Source organism: Triturus cristatus, chromosome 6 (genome assembly GCF_964204655.1).
Source record: "Triturus cristatus chromosome 6, aTriCri1.1, whole genome shotgun sequence".
Taxonomy (NCBI): domain Eukaryota; kingdom Metazoa; phylum Chordata; class Amphibia; order Caudata; family Salamandridae; genus Triturus; species Triturus cristatus.
This window is the reverse complement of record NC_140589.1, coordinates 802,163,772-802,179,453: the sequence shown is the minus strand read 5'-3', so window position 1 is coordinate 802,179,453 and position 15,682 is coordinate 802,163,772.

Below are 15,682 nucleotides of genomic sequence, written 5' to 3'. Positions count from 1 at the left end.
TCCCACGTGTGGAATGTCCTATTCCATGTAAATATATTTTTTAACAATCACTCTTGACTCCTTTTTATTTTCTCACCTATGACTAGCCATTCACCGGTAAAACCTACCTGCCCCTTTAAGAATTGTCTCCTCACTCCAGGCCACGCCCACTAGTCATGTGACGTTTAACCAGGAAGTGAGGAGTATTTAGTTGAAGCCTTGCTGCCCATTCAGTAACATCCGGGCGCCTGGGGGAAGCACCGCAGGTTTGTGGCAGGCAGTCGGTGAGCTGAGGTAAGAGTGTGTAGGGAAGAGCTGGTGGCCACACACACGTGAGGCACTTAGAGTTGAGTGTTCTGACCATTGCCGCCCGTGTTTTGTGTTTTTTGTCCAACAGTAACGCAGCACCGTCTGCCTCCCTTATGAGCCCATGATACGATTCGAGTAAGAATCGCGAGGGAGTTTTGAGTCTTTTCCTTATTTTCACCGTGTTCTGTTTTTAAATAATTTCCTTAGCGCACGCATGTCACAAATAGAGTCTTTTTCATGTGCGTCTGGCCGCTCTATAGAATCACACATCAAGTATGCTCACAATTGCTGTGTAGCCATAAGACACCCACGACTTCCACAATGATTTAGTGGGTTGATGCTAATTTCGCATAATATGGAACAGATGTTCGGTTCCAACAATCACTGGTAATTACCTGGGGCGCATAACTCAGAATGAGGTGTTTATATGCGCAAAAATGAGAGTTCACACAGAAATGGGCACTGTTCACTCTAATGTTAAATAGATCATTTTCTGATTGCCCAGAACTGTATGTTCTTTTTTCAGGTTCATCTGTACGCAGAGGACTCCCTGAACCCTTTTTACCACCTTCGCAAGTATATGTAGGTGGCACACAGACGCTCCAGGGTTGGATGCACCTTAGTGTGTGTAGACCGCCCGGTGTGTCGATAGGTCCTGACGAAAACCTGTGACTACACTCAAAGGTTGAAACATGTAGACCATCAATATTTGGATAATACTTTAGGTCAAATCAAACCTACATTAGTATTACACCTCACCACTGTTTTAACCGTGACCCTGCTGCTCCATATTAAATTTATTAGGGAGTACAGTAGGATTACTTTTAACTTTATTTCACTCACTCACACACGTCACTTACACGTACTGACATAATAACAAACCTGCTCCGCTGTAATCAGGCGTCGAAGCACACCCGGGTGGTATTCGGCTGCTCGGGTGGACCCCGAAGATGAAGCACGTCACCAACTAGGTTGGTGAGTGAGGGGTTACATAAAAAAGAAATAATTTCTCTTTTTACTTCTCTGAGAACTCTCTAACAGACAGAAGGTTTTTACCTTCTCTCATTTAAGGATACCCCCTTCTTTGTTTATTTTGTATACCTCAGGGAACTGGGAGCACCCCTTACAACTTAGTTGTGAAATCCCTTTCTCTCTCTTTTGTTATATTGAGTTAAAGGGTGGTCAGGTGTTTTCAGAGTTGAAGGGTGGGTAGGGACATAGGGTGGTAAGAGTATTTACAAAAAGGGCAATTTGGTGGGTTTCCTCCCAATTTAGTAAAATGCTATCTTATAATTCTTTTTTTTTAAAGGTGGGGGTGTTTTGGTGGGTCTCCCCCCAAAAAATTTAAATTACACATACACACATAAACACTCACACAGAGACATATATATGGGTGTTTAGCTCACCTTTAATTGTAAAGGCAAGTGTTTTAAAGGCATATATGTGGTAAAGGCATGCATATTAATGTTTTTGCATTGTAAAAGCATTGAGTGGTAAATGATGCGTGTTAAAGGCATGCATTCTAAAGGCATGCACTTAAATGTCATTCAACCGATAAAATATTGATATGGCGTGTGAACCAATAGATAGCCCTGAAGGAGCTGAAAAAGCAAATATAGACCCTGATTTATCAACACTTTACACCAGTGCATGCTGCCAAAAGTGACCCAAACCAGATCAAATTGTTAATATGTTATTTATTTTCTGCTACAAAGTGAAAGGTTGCTTACAACTAACGCAAAGTAGTGTTTTGCTCTGCTTTGTTTTACTTTGCATGAAGTGGATAGCCGTTGGGTGGGACATTATTTTCTGTATCCAGATATTAAATGAACATCATAGGCCTATCACCTATGGTTTTTAGCTTGAAGGTTTATCTATTAACATTTGAAGACAGGGCTTTGTATCAACAAATATGCCTCATTGAGATATACACAGTAGGAGAATAGTTTTTTTCTTCAAATCTTTCCAGCTCTGTATGTGTGCTACACTGTACAACACACATGAAAAGTGGCCATTTTGAAAGTATGCCTGAGCAAAGTACTGTGTACTCTTGCTCTTTAATGTACAAACTCGATGCTAGATAAAGCAAATTGTGAACTAGCACTTTGTAAGAGAGCAGCCCTGCCATATATTCGTGGATATGGTGCTTTCCTGCTCTCTCTATTTCATGCAAGGCAGAGGAGAAGCTTTAGTTGCTCTGCTGTGTTGCACAGAATAATAGTAAATTTATTTTGCCCCATAGTTTTATGGGTGCACAAAACCCCAAAAAGGCATATGTGCTTGAACAACCTAATGCTATTTAATTAAAAACGATCATCACAGAGGTGCATTAACACCACAGCTGTGAAAAGGTTAAGTGCCTATTAGTGTACAGACTTCATAGTGCCAACAGGGCAAAACACCACTCTATAAAAATACAATAAATCTCTTTGTCAAATCAAAATAAATATATAAATAAATACATAAGTACAAAAACGACATTTGCTCCATCAGCAATCCAAGCAAGCACTGTCAGATTGTATGTTTGGTTCTCTGGCTTTGAAAAACTGAAAGATCTCTAGTGCTGGGTGCAGCATTAAACAAGCAAACAAACAAGCAATCTCAATGATGTACTGTCTCAGCCAAACTGAAGGTCTGCCCATCTGATTTACAGAAGGACAGTCTTGGGTGCTTTATATCCTAACAGGCGGCTCCTCGTGGGAGTGCTGCGGGCGTTGAGGCAGGGTGGGGGAGGGGCAGGGTGAGGGGGTAGTAAACTCCGGCTTACGGCCGAACGGAGTTAAGTAAATTAATAAATAAATAAAACGAATTACATTGTGCGCGCTGCATTGCCGATTTGGCGATGCAGCGCGCAAATGTAATTTGTTTTATTTATTTATTTATTTACTTAACTCCGTTCGGACGTGAGCCGGAGTTTACTACCCGCACCCTGCCCCTCCCCCACCCAGCCCCACTGCCCTGCAGCACTCCCATGAGGAGCCGCCACTGCGTGGCAGAGTACAAGACTATAAGGAACCATTTACCATATGCTGCTTAGTGGGGAAAAAATTTAGATTCAAGAATAGTGATATTTGAAAGGACACTAATCATATGGTACTTTGGCCCTCATGTACCAAGAGTCAATTTAAGAAATTGCTAAATTATGGTAAATAACAAATCGCAATTTGTGATTCCTTTAACAGAATGTAAAATATTGATTTGTTAGAGGTTGTTTTAATTTGGCAACTGACTGCTAAAGAATCCATAGGTATTTTGAGAAACAACCTATATATTAATAGGTTGGTTCTCAATATGCCGATTTATTGTGGGTCGCAATTTGACCTACCTAAGTAATATGCATGATGCAGGTCGTACATTGATAACCATCACGATTGGCTGTAATGACAGGTATGGTGGCCTGCTACGGTCAGCAGATCACCATGTGTGTGATTGCTTATAAATAAAGCAATTTGTTTTATGCAGCCTGTTTACCTTAATGAAAAACGGGATGCATTAAAAAAAATATGCAAGCCTCCTAATTTATGAGCAGGTAGTAGTTTTTGAAACAGTGTCTGCTCATATAAAACATTTCTGTGAACATCCACAAAAGGAAGGGGTCCCTTGAGGACCCCTTCCCATTTGGGAATGGATTACTAGCTCTTTTGAGGAGTTGGTAAAATATTAAGGTATTGTGACCGGATTTCGGTCGCAAAACATTGATACATCCTTTTGTGAATCGGCATTTGGAAGGGTCGACCTTAACACAACCCTTCGAAATACCTATTTGGTTTCTATTCCCAAACCCAAATAGCGATTCTGTAATATTTGGTAACATATTACCGAATCGCTAATTGGCTTAGGTGAATTGTAGAATGCCATCTTGCAATACCAGAATGGGGAGAGGGATTAAACAAATTTGTCCTGGGGAATGGGGCTGCCTGAGTCTGAGAAGGCCAAGGGAGAGGGACACCTGCCCCCCTCCTCTTCATTTGAATTTTGGCCCCAGGGAATGATTTTTACAGGGTCTCAACCAGGCTCGGGGAGTTGGGCCCCACACACCCTCCCCGAATCATTGATTCCTCCTTGGGATGGGGTCCCCGAGGCCTGTAAATGGCTTGAGGTAGATAGCCATGCACCCCCCTCCCTTTTTATGAAATTGAGGTTCATAGGGCCAAATTTGACTCAGGGAATGGGGTCCCACACATGTCCCTCCTCATATTACAATATATATTGTGCCCTAGGCCCTGACCTACCCCTCATCCTATTAATTTAAAGAAATGGCAGCCACTATTTTGTTTTTGAGTTTTTTGCCACGATCCCTGGGGAGTAACGTTGCATTGTGGCAAAAACCTAAATATTAAAGAGTCCTGTAATGGCCACCTCAACATTTTTGTGCATGTTGCGACCACCCAGTCAGAGCACCCACTCCCACGTGACCCTCACTCCCATGGAGATGAGATGGACCAAGGGGAAAAAAAGCCTTCTCAGCCAATCAGAACACTCTAACTTTTTAACTGAGCTATCGGGATTCTCATGAAAGTCCCTGGAACCCAATCGTCCAAATATACAAATATTTTTTAACCTTCATTTCTCAAAAACTACAGAACGGATTTACACCAAATCACAAGAAGCTTACTTTCTGTACCAAATTTGGTGCAATTCCATTCAGCTGTTTGGGCTCCAGCCCTTTTTTTAAAAGCCTATGGAAAATGCATGGGGAAATTTGGTTTTGGCACCTCCTCTTTCTTGGCCCTACTTCACAGATCACTTTGTAACTTTCCAGGAAGGAGCTGAGGCGTATGAACATTTTTTAGGATGTTTTGTGAAGATTCAGCAAATGGACACAAAGTTATTAGCAAACTACAAAGACTTCCTATGGAAATGCTGCCCTAACTATAACTAGCCACTGGTGACAGCAATCCATTCATACCCATAGAGTTCACTACAGGCTCTAACAGTGAACTCTGAATCTTGCAGGTGGAGTAAAGGCGCGGTGGCAGACATAAAGCTCTCCACTGCCATGGCTGCCTCTACTAGGGGATGTGGTCGGTTGGCAAGACTGCCGACTTTGTTGCTGGAAGCCAGGGTTCGAACCTTGGGGTCGCGTCCACATCCTGTGATTCTGGACAAATCACTTCGTCTCCCCGTGCCTGAATGTGTAATGTAAATACAGTGCTCGTGTAAAGCGCTCCAATACCTTCGGGTCGAGTTCGCGCTATATAAATATGCCAAAAAAAAAACTTATACCACCAACTTTAAATCATGCTGTCAATTCTCCTTAATTTATATAGAGTTGCAAAGCAATGGATTTCACTTAGGCAGAAATAAATAATGGGATTTGGCGAGCGCACAGAACCCATCATTTAAGGATTAAAAATCATCCAATGCAGTGGAATTATATTAAAAAATAACAACAGTGTTTGCAGTTCGAGTGGCGAAACGGCCAGCTTGGTAGCATGAGCTAGAAATGAACACACTGGCTCTTTCCATCTGCAAGAAATATTCTACAGATATATACTGGGCTCTTTTGAAGCCTATTATCAAACAATCAATCTGCTCCATTCATTTTTACATTTTCAAGAATGAGTTATACAATCTCGTTGTGGTTTGTTCTCTACCTTATTGTCTACACAGATGTTTGTCTCTTGACGCCATGCTTTGCATCTCTCGCCACAGAATGTACACAAAACACTCATTAACTTTGCTCCAGCTGATTCTGGAGAGCCTGTTGATTAATTTGTAGAGTTCTTACTTCAGATAATTCGATCTTTTCATTGAAGGTTTTCATTAGCACTTTGCTTCAATATAATTTGAGAGGACAATGATTTTTGAAGTGGATGTATTTTTTATAAATACTTTTTTAATAAGCACAGAAACACAACTGAACAAAATGTAAAGAAGCATTGGCAAAGCCTGTAGGTGTGGTTTTAAAGTGCCAGGGCATGTGAACACAGGCATTCACAGATTACCTGTTACCTGCATTACATACACAAATATTGTTTATCACATGGGAACCAGAACTATTAGTTTTGCCAATACTGGGATAAAAAGTGCAGGGAGAACTCGAATGTCAAAATGCTATTTTGCCAAGAGTGCTAAAAATCCTTGCCTAGGCCTGACCGCATCCCTCTTACATCAATTTAATTCTTAGAGAGTTTGTCCTAATGAAGAGTTGTGTATAGAGCACATATTTGCATAATAACAATGATTCCTCCTCCTACCTCCTTAACAAACTAAGGCCCTGATTATAAGTTAGGCGCAGTTGTACCTGCTCTCTGCTTGCACAGCTGCGCTAAACCCACGTAAGGACCGTTGACTGTATCACAAGTTGAACTTGTGTTACAAGAGTTCAACTTGTGATGTGGTCATGGTTGCCTTTCCCTTGGCGGTGCTTGGAAAACAGGCACCGCAATGGGAACGGCAAAAAAGTTCCAGCACGGCCTGGACTGTGACGTCCATGCTGTGCTGGAACTTTTCTGGGAATACAGACAGAGGGGCACATGTTGTGACCCCCTGAAGGAATCCCCATGATGGAGGGGATGGGGGCCTGTGGGGCCTCCTTTGTTTGTGCCCTTTCAGCCTTTTCATGGCGGGGCTCTGCCATGAAAAGGCTGGTGGTTCAGGAACTTGTAATATGCTGAGCAGGACTGCACCAGTCCCCGCTCAGCACATTGCGTTGTGGCGCGCCTGCACCACCGCCAGGGTACGCCTGCTCCCTGGCGCAGCTGGCAGTCCATCACCCCTACGACTTTAACTGTCGTAATATGGCAGATGGTGGAACGCCTGCGTGAGTCTGGCAGTTGCAAGACTATCAGACTCGTAATCAGGCTCTAAGTGTGACAAAGAGCTTTGCTTAATGAAATCCCCTGTGGATTTGGAAAGGGTACGGTTAGGGCAAGGTGGTGTGGAGGCACCGTAAGAGTGTTATATTGTGGTACTAGAGTACAGCTGACTGTGACCTTCTGCATGGAGATTACAGGGAAGGTCCAGTCCAAAAGTGTAGACACTGAGACTTCAGTGCTAAGTGCTGCCAGTTCCCCTTGAGGTCTGGACTGTGGATTTTTAGGGGAGAGTTACTTGAGGCCAATCACACTAGGGTAATCCGCAGTCCCCTGTGGACTAACATCCTGCTAAGTTTGTGTCTTCATAGGTACTTATACGGTTTTAGGAAACCACAGAAAAACTGGAAAGTGAGAAATTGTTTTTTATGTTCTTGCTTTTGGGAGAACCACTGAAGGTGGAGAAGGCTTTTGTGGCAGAGGAAGTGTAAGGTAAATGCCATGAGTCACATTATTTTTTTATACTCTGGATTCAAGTTATGGATCTGCAAATGAAGGCACATAGAATCCAACCCTAAGGTGATCCCCATTTTAAGAGGCAGGCAGCACATTTTAGCTGAAGTCGAGGGATGGCACCAGACCTGGTTGTGCCAGAGTGTGTATGTGCTTCTTACCCGATGTGCTTCTTCCTCGGGACCAGGGTCTTCTGCTTGCCTATGGGATCACTGATGGTGCCCACTATGGTGCTGTGGCTGAGCAACTGAGGGCAGTGGTGAAGACCCATTCCTTATGGACGAATCCTCAACTAGGACAAGAGGAGAGTGCTGGGTGGGAGATGGTGCATGAGCTAAGCTGGGGGCACTTTGGGGTAGCTAGGCCCAGAGAGGTGTGGATAGCTTAGGGTCATGGTGTCACTTCTTGTTGCCTCGTCCACTGTGACCTCTAAAATTACTGTGTCCAGAAGAAATGGGGCAGTGGCTCTCACCAGTAGTTGCTCATAAGAGGTCAAATTGGTCCTAAAGAAGGAAAATTATTGCTAGAGTGTTAATCACTTAGCCTATGGCATAGGGCATATTGATGAATAAATGCCAAGGGGGGAGCAGCTGTAAACAGTTTAAAATTGTACGAAGGGACACAGGTTGGACATTGACAAATATAAATCATTTATTTGTACATATTTTATCAAAGGCTTTTGTAGTATAGTTCACATGCTCACAAAAAAGTGAAAGAGTGTGTGGTGTGACGAGTGAAAGTGACAGCTAATAATATATACATTGCATTGAGAACATAAGCAAACAACTCCTGGTGATAATTTTAACAATAAATGAGTGTTGCACAGGGTCGACGGCGTTTTGATCTCAGTGATTTGAGATCTTCATCAGGATGAGGATGGTAAGCATGAGGAATTCGGAGACCGGAGGATGGCTGGTGAATATAAATTGAAGCAGGGATGGTCAGTTATTCTGTGGGTGAATGAGAATCCGTCTCAGGAATCAGTTAAACAAGAAATTATCTTCCAGGGGCCCGGATTGGTCAGGCAATGATAGAAGAAGGCGGGTGCTCCAGGATGCGAGCGTACACCACTGCGATGGTGGATTCAATGTATTTGCCGCGTGGGTCCACACCGCCAAGTTGGCATGGGAAACATTAAATTAAGTTAAACCGCAGACATCGGTTCATGCAAGAGGACGGGCTGCCGCTCCTAAGCTGTTCCTTGACACAGACGAGACCAGGGGGTCTCGGCCAGAAATCTGCCACTAGTGGTCCGGCTCTAGGGTCTGAGTCCACACTCCGAGGAGAGTAAGAACAAGTGGGAAAAGTGGGAAGACACACCAAATCTCTCTCTAGGTACCAAATGCTGAGCATGGGTCTTAAGCCAACTGTTCCCAAAGGAAAGGAGAGAAGCAGGGAGGGAAAGTTATCATAGTATACCAGCAGCATCAATTACCTATAAGGTCACCTCACCTTAAACTTGCACTTCAAAATAAGGCACATAATGAGCTAGCGGATTGTGATGATATCTTAGAGGGCACGCCACTGAGTCAGGTGTGGGCACAGGTGGTGGAATCAATTCATGACATCGGAAGGGAGCACTGAATGAAATAGAGCTTTATATAGTGTCTCTTCAGATGTTCCAGAATCCTCAGGGAGCTGTAACATTAACTATTGACCGGTCATAAGTTTATTGGAACCCAGAGATATTACTAACAATGGAGAACCAGCCATTCTCACAGGAAATAGGTTTGTAGTGCTTAGGCAGCTTAGTGAGGCGGAAGGGAAAAGCAGGGGTGGCGCCTGTGGCCCACTTTGAATGGCTCAGATACAGGGGTTAAGGAAGACAATACAACAGGGCCAGCTAAAGCTTTATTTATGGCTCCCAGGGGTGGCCTAATTGAGCTCGTTCTCCTGGACCTTTAGACTGAGATCCAGTGGAGATTTAAGGTTCCTGAATGTAATCAAAAGGCTATCCAGGGGACATGCCAGGCTTTAGAACAAAACTTGATGACATCTCACAGATAAATATGGCGTTAGAGATTATTGTTGGAAAGTTGGAACTTAAACTGGGAAGTAATACCTCTGAGATAGCCACACTAAAGCTACAGAATCAAAGCCTGCCGGAGGAACTCAAGATGTTGGAAAATCATTCTCATCTGGGAATTCTGAATGCCCCAGAGGAGGGCTGAGAGCAGCACACTCAAGAATTTTGTAATAAACCTCCTTAATGAGGGAAAACGTAAGGAAAACTCAGGGATCGACCTGGACAAAGAGATTCAGAGGGTCCATCAGGATCCCTTCAGTCTTAGAGCAGGTGATAAGAAACCAAGAAACATTTTGATTAATTTTTTTATCACACACTGTTAAGGAACAGATACTAGGCCTAACGTTAAGAGATAATGCCTTAACAAGCAAGGGGTGTACCAGGTGTACCAGGTGTATCAGGTCTGATATCTGCAGGTCCACAGAACAGCGACACTGGGAGCTTGGACAAAGGATGGTTGATACACGGAAGGTGCAATTTAGATTTCCAGCCATGCTTAGGATTATGTGGAGGAAAGCTAGAGCAGGTAGATTATCTTATTGAGACCATGCAAAGCTAAGGGCTTCCTGGTCGTAATTTAGTTAGGTTTTAATTTCATTATATCAGATTAACCTCCCAGAGACAGGAACCTGAATAGGCATAAAGGGATATGCTACAGAATATTGGGTAGGCTCCCCAGGGAGGGTCCCTAAGACGGGAGCATTGTGGGATAAGAGTAAAAACAATAAAAAGTCATCAATCTTGATGCAGTTACTACACTAGAAAGGTGCTACAGAAGTGCAAAAAAGCAACTAGGTCACATGGTAGCAGGTGATAAAGCAGTAGAAATTAATTTTTCTACCCAGAATGTAATTTGACCTCGTACTAGGAGGAAGCGATGACTGGTGTGCCAGTACTTGAGGAACAGCCTAGCCCAGGTCTTAATTCTACATTGAATGCATCTGACATCAGCAGAGTGTATGGCACTTTTCTGCAGACAGGGCTGGGTGCATAAGGTAGTTTACACAGATCAGATGATTGGCTCTAGAGGGGTGGTCATTGTTAGAAAAATGTGGGAGTTAGGTTATTAAAATAGAAAACAGATCCTTCTGAGAGTTGGATGATTGGGAAGTTCACTTGTGCCTAGGAGATTTTTACACTTGCAGGGTTTTATGGTCCAAACTGCGATGATGCATCACCGCTTAATACTTTGGCATCATATGTTTAGGAATATACAGCTCCAAATCTCATAGGTGAAGATTTTAATATTTTGCTAAATAAGGACTTAGATGGGCCATCTAAAGGACAAGCAATAAATAACCACAGAATAGGGAGGGCCCTTAGGAATTTAATACAATACTTTGCATATTTGGCATAAAAAAGCTGGTGCAAAGAGAGGATATACTTAGCTGTAGCTGAAAAGACAAAATACATGAAGTGAGACATATTCCAGCACATTGGTCTTATCACTAGGCTGTTTTATTAATATTACAATAACCAGGCACTAGGTCTAACTCTAGATAGAAGGTAGATTGGACTCTCTTCCTGGACTTAGGGATAGAGCGTGAGTTGGAGAAAGAAACCATACATTAGTTTATGTATAATGGGGCCTATTTCCAAACTCATAGCACCGTTGGTGCGTCACTTTTATCGATGAACCAGCAGCTCAATGGGCTTCCCCATATTTACAAGGCCATGCAAAGTCACCCTGCATGACGTTTATGGCCTTCTACATATGTTTCCCTTTCACGTATAACTCTGAGTGAAAGGGGCGTTCCATGGGTGTTCCCATGCAACATCCATGGAACTTGCACATTCCCAGATGTATAACATTTTGTAAACCTGGGAATGTGTCTGAATCCTATGCCTCCCCTGGGGAGGCAAAAGGAGTAGACATTCTTTCATTTCTCATCAATATTTCCTTTCCTGCAGGATGTTTAGAAAGAGGAAAATGTCTTTATTGATTGTTTTTGGCAGGAAAGTGTCCCTTCCTGCACAAAAACAATCATCCCCTCAGCGCAGGCACCCTTGCAAAATGACACCAGGGTGCCTGAGCTAGTGTATGGCTGCTATTTGTGCGCCGGCACAGAGTAGAAGGACAGGTATGCACCGTATCTTGTAGATACGGCGCATTCCTACCCTTTTATTTTGACAGACGGCAGCACAGCAGGAAGGCTTTCTACGCTGCTGTGCGTCAAAATATTGTAAACGAGGCTCATAGTTGGCACCACCAATTCAAGTATGGTTTGGGATGCCTTAAACACTATGGGCCTCATTTACAATATTTTGACGCACAACCGCGCAGCAAGTGTTCCTGCTGCGCTACCGTGCGTCAAAATAAAAGCTCAGAATGCGCCGATATGAAGCAGTGTAAATTGAAACATTTTGAATGCTGAGTGAAAAGTAGCCGATTAGTAGCTAGGAAACTGAAGATTGATAGAGTGAGGAATTAAGTATTGACAGTAAGGATAATAGAACATATAATTTAGATGAAATTGAGACACATGTTCTCAAGCTTTTTTAATCACTGTGAACAGTCAGTAGTTGTAGATCCTTTGGGGATAAGAGGATAGTTGGAAAATAAACAGCTTTTCCATGTCTCGAGCATGGACAACAAACTCTGCAGGAGGAGATTACTGCAGAACAGTGTTACCCAAACTGTGTAAGCTGACTTTTTATGGGTCAGGAAAGTCAGAGTAATAAATAAAGATGCCTTAAAAGTTTTTTTAACTTGTCACACTTGATGGTGATTCAAGACAGATGTCAAATATCAGGCTGCTTTATTCTATTAACATGAGGACGGATGTTTACTTTTATTTCTCTGACTGCAGTGAGAGGAGTTTTTAAAGTGAATTATGTGACAATGTAAGATGTTGCTTTTTGCAATACACAACAAAATGTCAATACATACAAATTAATAGTATGAACTCAGTAGCTTGGAAAGCAAAAATGGAGCGCTATTTTAGTAATTCTGAAGTGTGTTGGAAACTGAGAGTTCAATAGAATTAAAACAAATCAAGACACTTACGTGGTGATACACAAATGTGGCGTGGCATACAGTGGTATAGAGTACAGTAGAGTAGAATACACTGAAATAGCATAGCATTGAGTTGGGTGGCGTATAGTGGAGTGCCGTAAACTGGACCGCCATGGAGTGGAGAGGCATAAATTGGAATAGCGTACAGTGGATTGCCATACAATGGAGTGGCGTAGAGTAGAGTGGGGTATAGTGGAGTAGCGTACAGTGGAGTAGCATAGAGTGGAGTTGCGTACAGTGGAGATGGATAGAGTGGAGTGATATAGAGTTAAATAGCATAGAGCTGAGTGCCATAGCGTGCAGTTACATACAGTGGAATACTATATACTGGAGTGGGGCAGAGTGGAGTGGGGTTCAGTGGAGTGGCCTAGAGTGAGGTGGCATACAGTGGAGTGACACAGAGTGGAATAGCAGACAGTGGAGTGTTATAGAGTGGAATGGGGTGGAGTGAAGTGGCATATAGTAGAATAGCATACAATGGAGTGGCAGGGCACAGCAGTAGTGTGCTAGCATGTGATAGTATACAGTGGAGTAGCGGAGAGTGCAGTGGTGTAGAGAGGAGAAGTGTACAGTGGAGTGTGGTACAGTGTAATGGCATGTAGTACAATAGCATAGAGTGGCATATTGAGCAAAAGCACATAGTGGTATAGTGTACAGTGGAATAGAGTACTGTGGAGTGGAGTAGAGCAGAGTGGAATAGCGTATAGTGGAATGACGTACAGTGGAGTGGCTTAGAGTGGAATAGCATAGGGTTGAGTGGTGAGAGTGAAGATTCGTATAGCGGAAAAACTTAAGGTGGAGTAGCATAGAGTGGAGTGGGGTAGAGCAGGGTGGCATAGAGCAGAGTGGTGTACAGTGGAGGGGTGTACAGTGGAATAGCATATATTAGAGTGGCGTACAGTGAAGTGGCATAGAGTATAGAGTAGAGTGGCATAGAATGGAGTAGCACAGAGTGGCATAGACTGGAGTGTTGTAAAGTTGAGTAGCATACAGTGGAATAGCGTACAGTCAAGTGGTGTACAGTACAATGGCATTCAGTGGATGGTGTTAGAGTGGAGTAAAGTACAGTGGAGTGGCATAGAGTGGAATGGCGTACAGTGGAGTGTTGTAGAGTGTACTGGCATAGAGTGGAGTAAGGTACAGTGTAGTGGCACACAATGAAATCACATAGAGTGGAGTGACATACAGTGGAATAGTGCACACTGGAGTAGGATAGAGTGGAGTGATGTAGAGTGGAGTGAAGTAGGGTGGAATAGCGTACAGTGGAGTGGCATACAGTGGAGTAGCATACAGTAGAGTAGCGCAGAGAGGAGTGAGGTACAGTGTAGTGGCGTACATTGGAATGCTGTAGACTGGAGTGGTGTTGAGTGGAGTGGCTTACATTGTAGTGGTGTACAATGGAGTGTTGTAGAGTGAAATACTGTAGAGTGGAGTGGTGTACAGTGCAGTGGTATAGAGTTAAGTGCGGTAGACTGTAGTGCAGTGACGGCCCGTGTAGGGCGTTTTACCGGGGCGGTGACGTGGCGCAGAGGAGGGGCAGGGTGGGGGGTTGCAAAATGCGGCATACGGCCGATTTCAGGTAAGTTACGAAAAAAAATAATGAAAAACTAATTTCGTTGCGCGCGCTGCATCGCCAAATGCGATGCAGCGCGCGCAACGAAATTCATTTTATTAATTTTTTTCGTAACTTACCTGAAATCGGCCGTATGCCGCATTTTGCCGCCCCGGTAAAACGCCCTACACGGGCCGTCACTGCTGTAGTGGCATACAGTGTAATAGCATACTGTGAAACGGCATCGAGTGGAGTGTTGTAGAGAGTGGAGTGGCGTATAGGAATAGCATTGAGTGTACTGGCATAGAGCGTAGTGGCATAGAGTGGAGTGATATACAGTGGAATAGCATGCAGGGGTGTGATGTAGAGTAGAATAGCATTGAGTATTACTGGTGTACAGTATAGTAACTTACAGTGGAGTGGAATATATTGGAATACAGTAAACTAGAGTGCCATAAAGGTGTAGTGTCATACAGTGGAAAACATAGAATGTATTAGGGAAGAGTGGGCAGGCGTGCAGTGAATTGTCATAGAGTGCAGTGGTGTATAGTTGAATAGTGTTTAGTCAAGTGGTGTACAGTCGATTGCCGTACAGTGGAATAGCGTACAGTGCAGTATTGTACACAGACGTTTAGGGATCTGCACACTTAACCACTGCTGACCAGTGCTAAAGTGCTTGTGCTCTCTCCTTAAAACATGATGAAGTTGTTAACTTGGGTCGACGACGTTTCGATCCTGTCTAAAATACTAGGATCATCATCAGGACAAGAATAATTGGCTGGCCTGAGCATAAGAAATTGCCATGGGGATCTCAGCAACTGGTCGCGGGATGATGATGATCCTAGTATTTTAGACAGGATCGAAACGTCGTCGACCCAAGTTAACAACTTGCACATTAAGCCAGTGTGTTAAAAGAGTGCAATTGTTGTTACTCAAAAAGCTTTTACATTGGATCTGTAACAAAGCTCATTACGTCTTGCCTGAAAATGCCCCTTTGTATGTAATTGTTTTACATGTATTGTCTCTCCCTTTTTTCCCCAAAGGATACAGGACTGTGTCCCACCATTAGTATGTCATTGTAATTGTTATTTTTTCATTCAAGAAATAAATAGGGTTGTCCGGCTGGACATCCCAAAATACAATATAGTTTCGATTCTGCACTATATTTATCCTAAGTGTATTTTCTCTCTTTCCAAGGACCACTGTTTCTTTTAAAACATAATTACCCAAGGTCCTTGTTTACCTTTTGGGTCCCCTTGTGTTCTCAAATATACCTTTTAGAAAGTTGGCATTTCCATGTCCCAACCATTTGGTGCCTGAAGCCAGTTCTTGCGTCACATCATTGGGTATAGCTGGCATTTGTTCTTTGCATATTGATCCCAGGCAGTGACACAAAGGGAAGACAAATGTTGGCAGGATGAGCCACTCTTAATGGTGGGGTGTTTGGAGCCTAATACACTTGCACATTAGAAAGGCTCTGCCTGAGCACTCCCACAAAGAGTTTGTCATTAGTCTTTGTGACCAAAGAC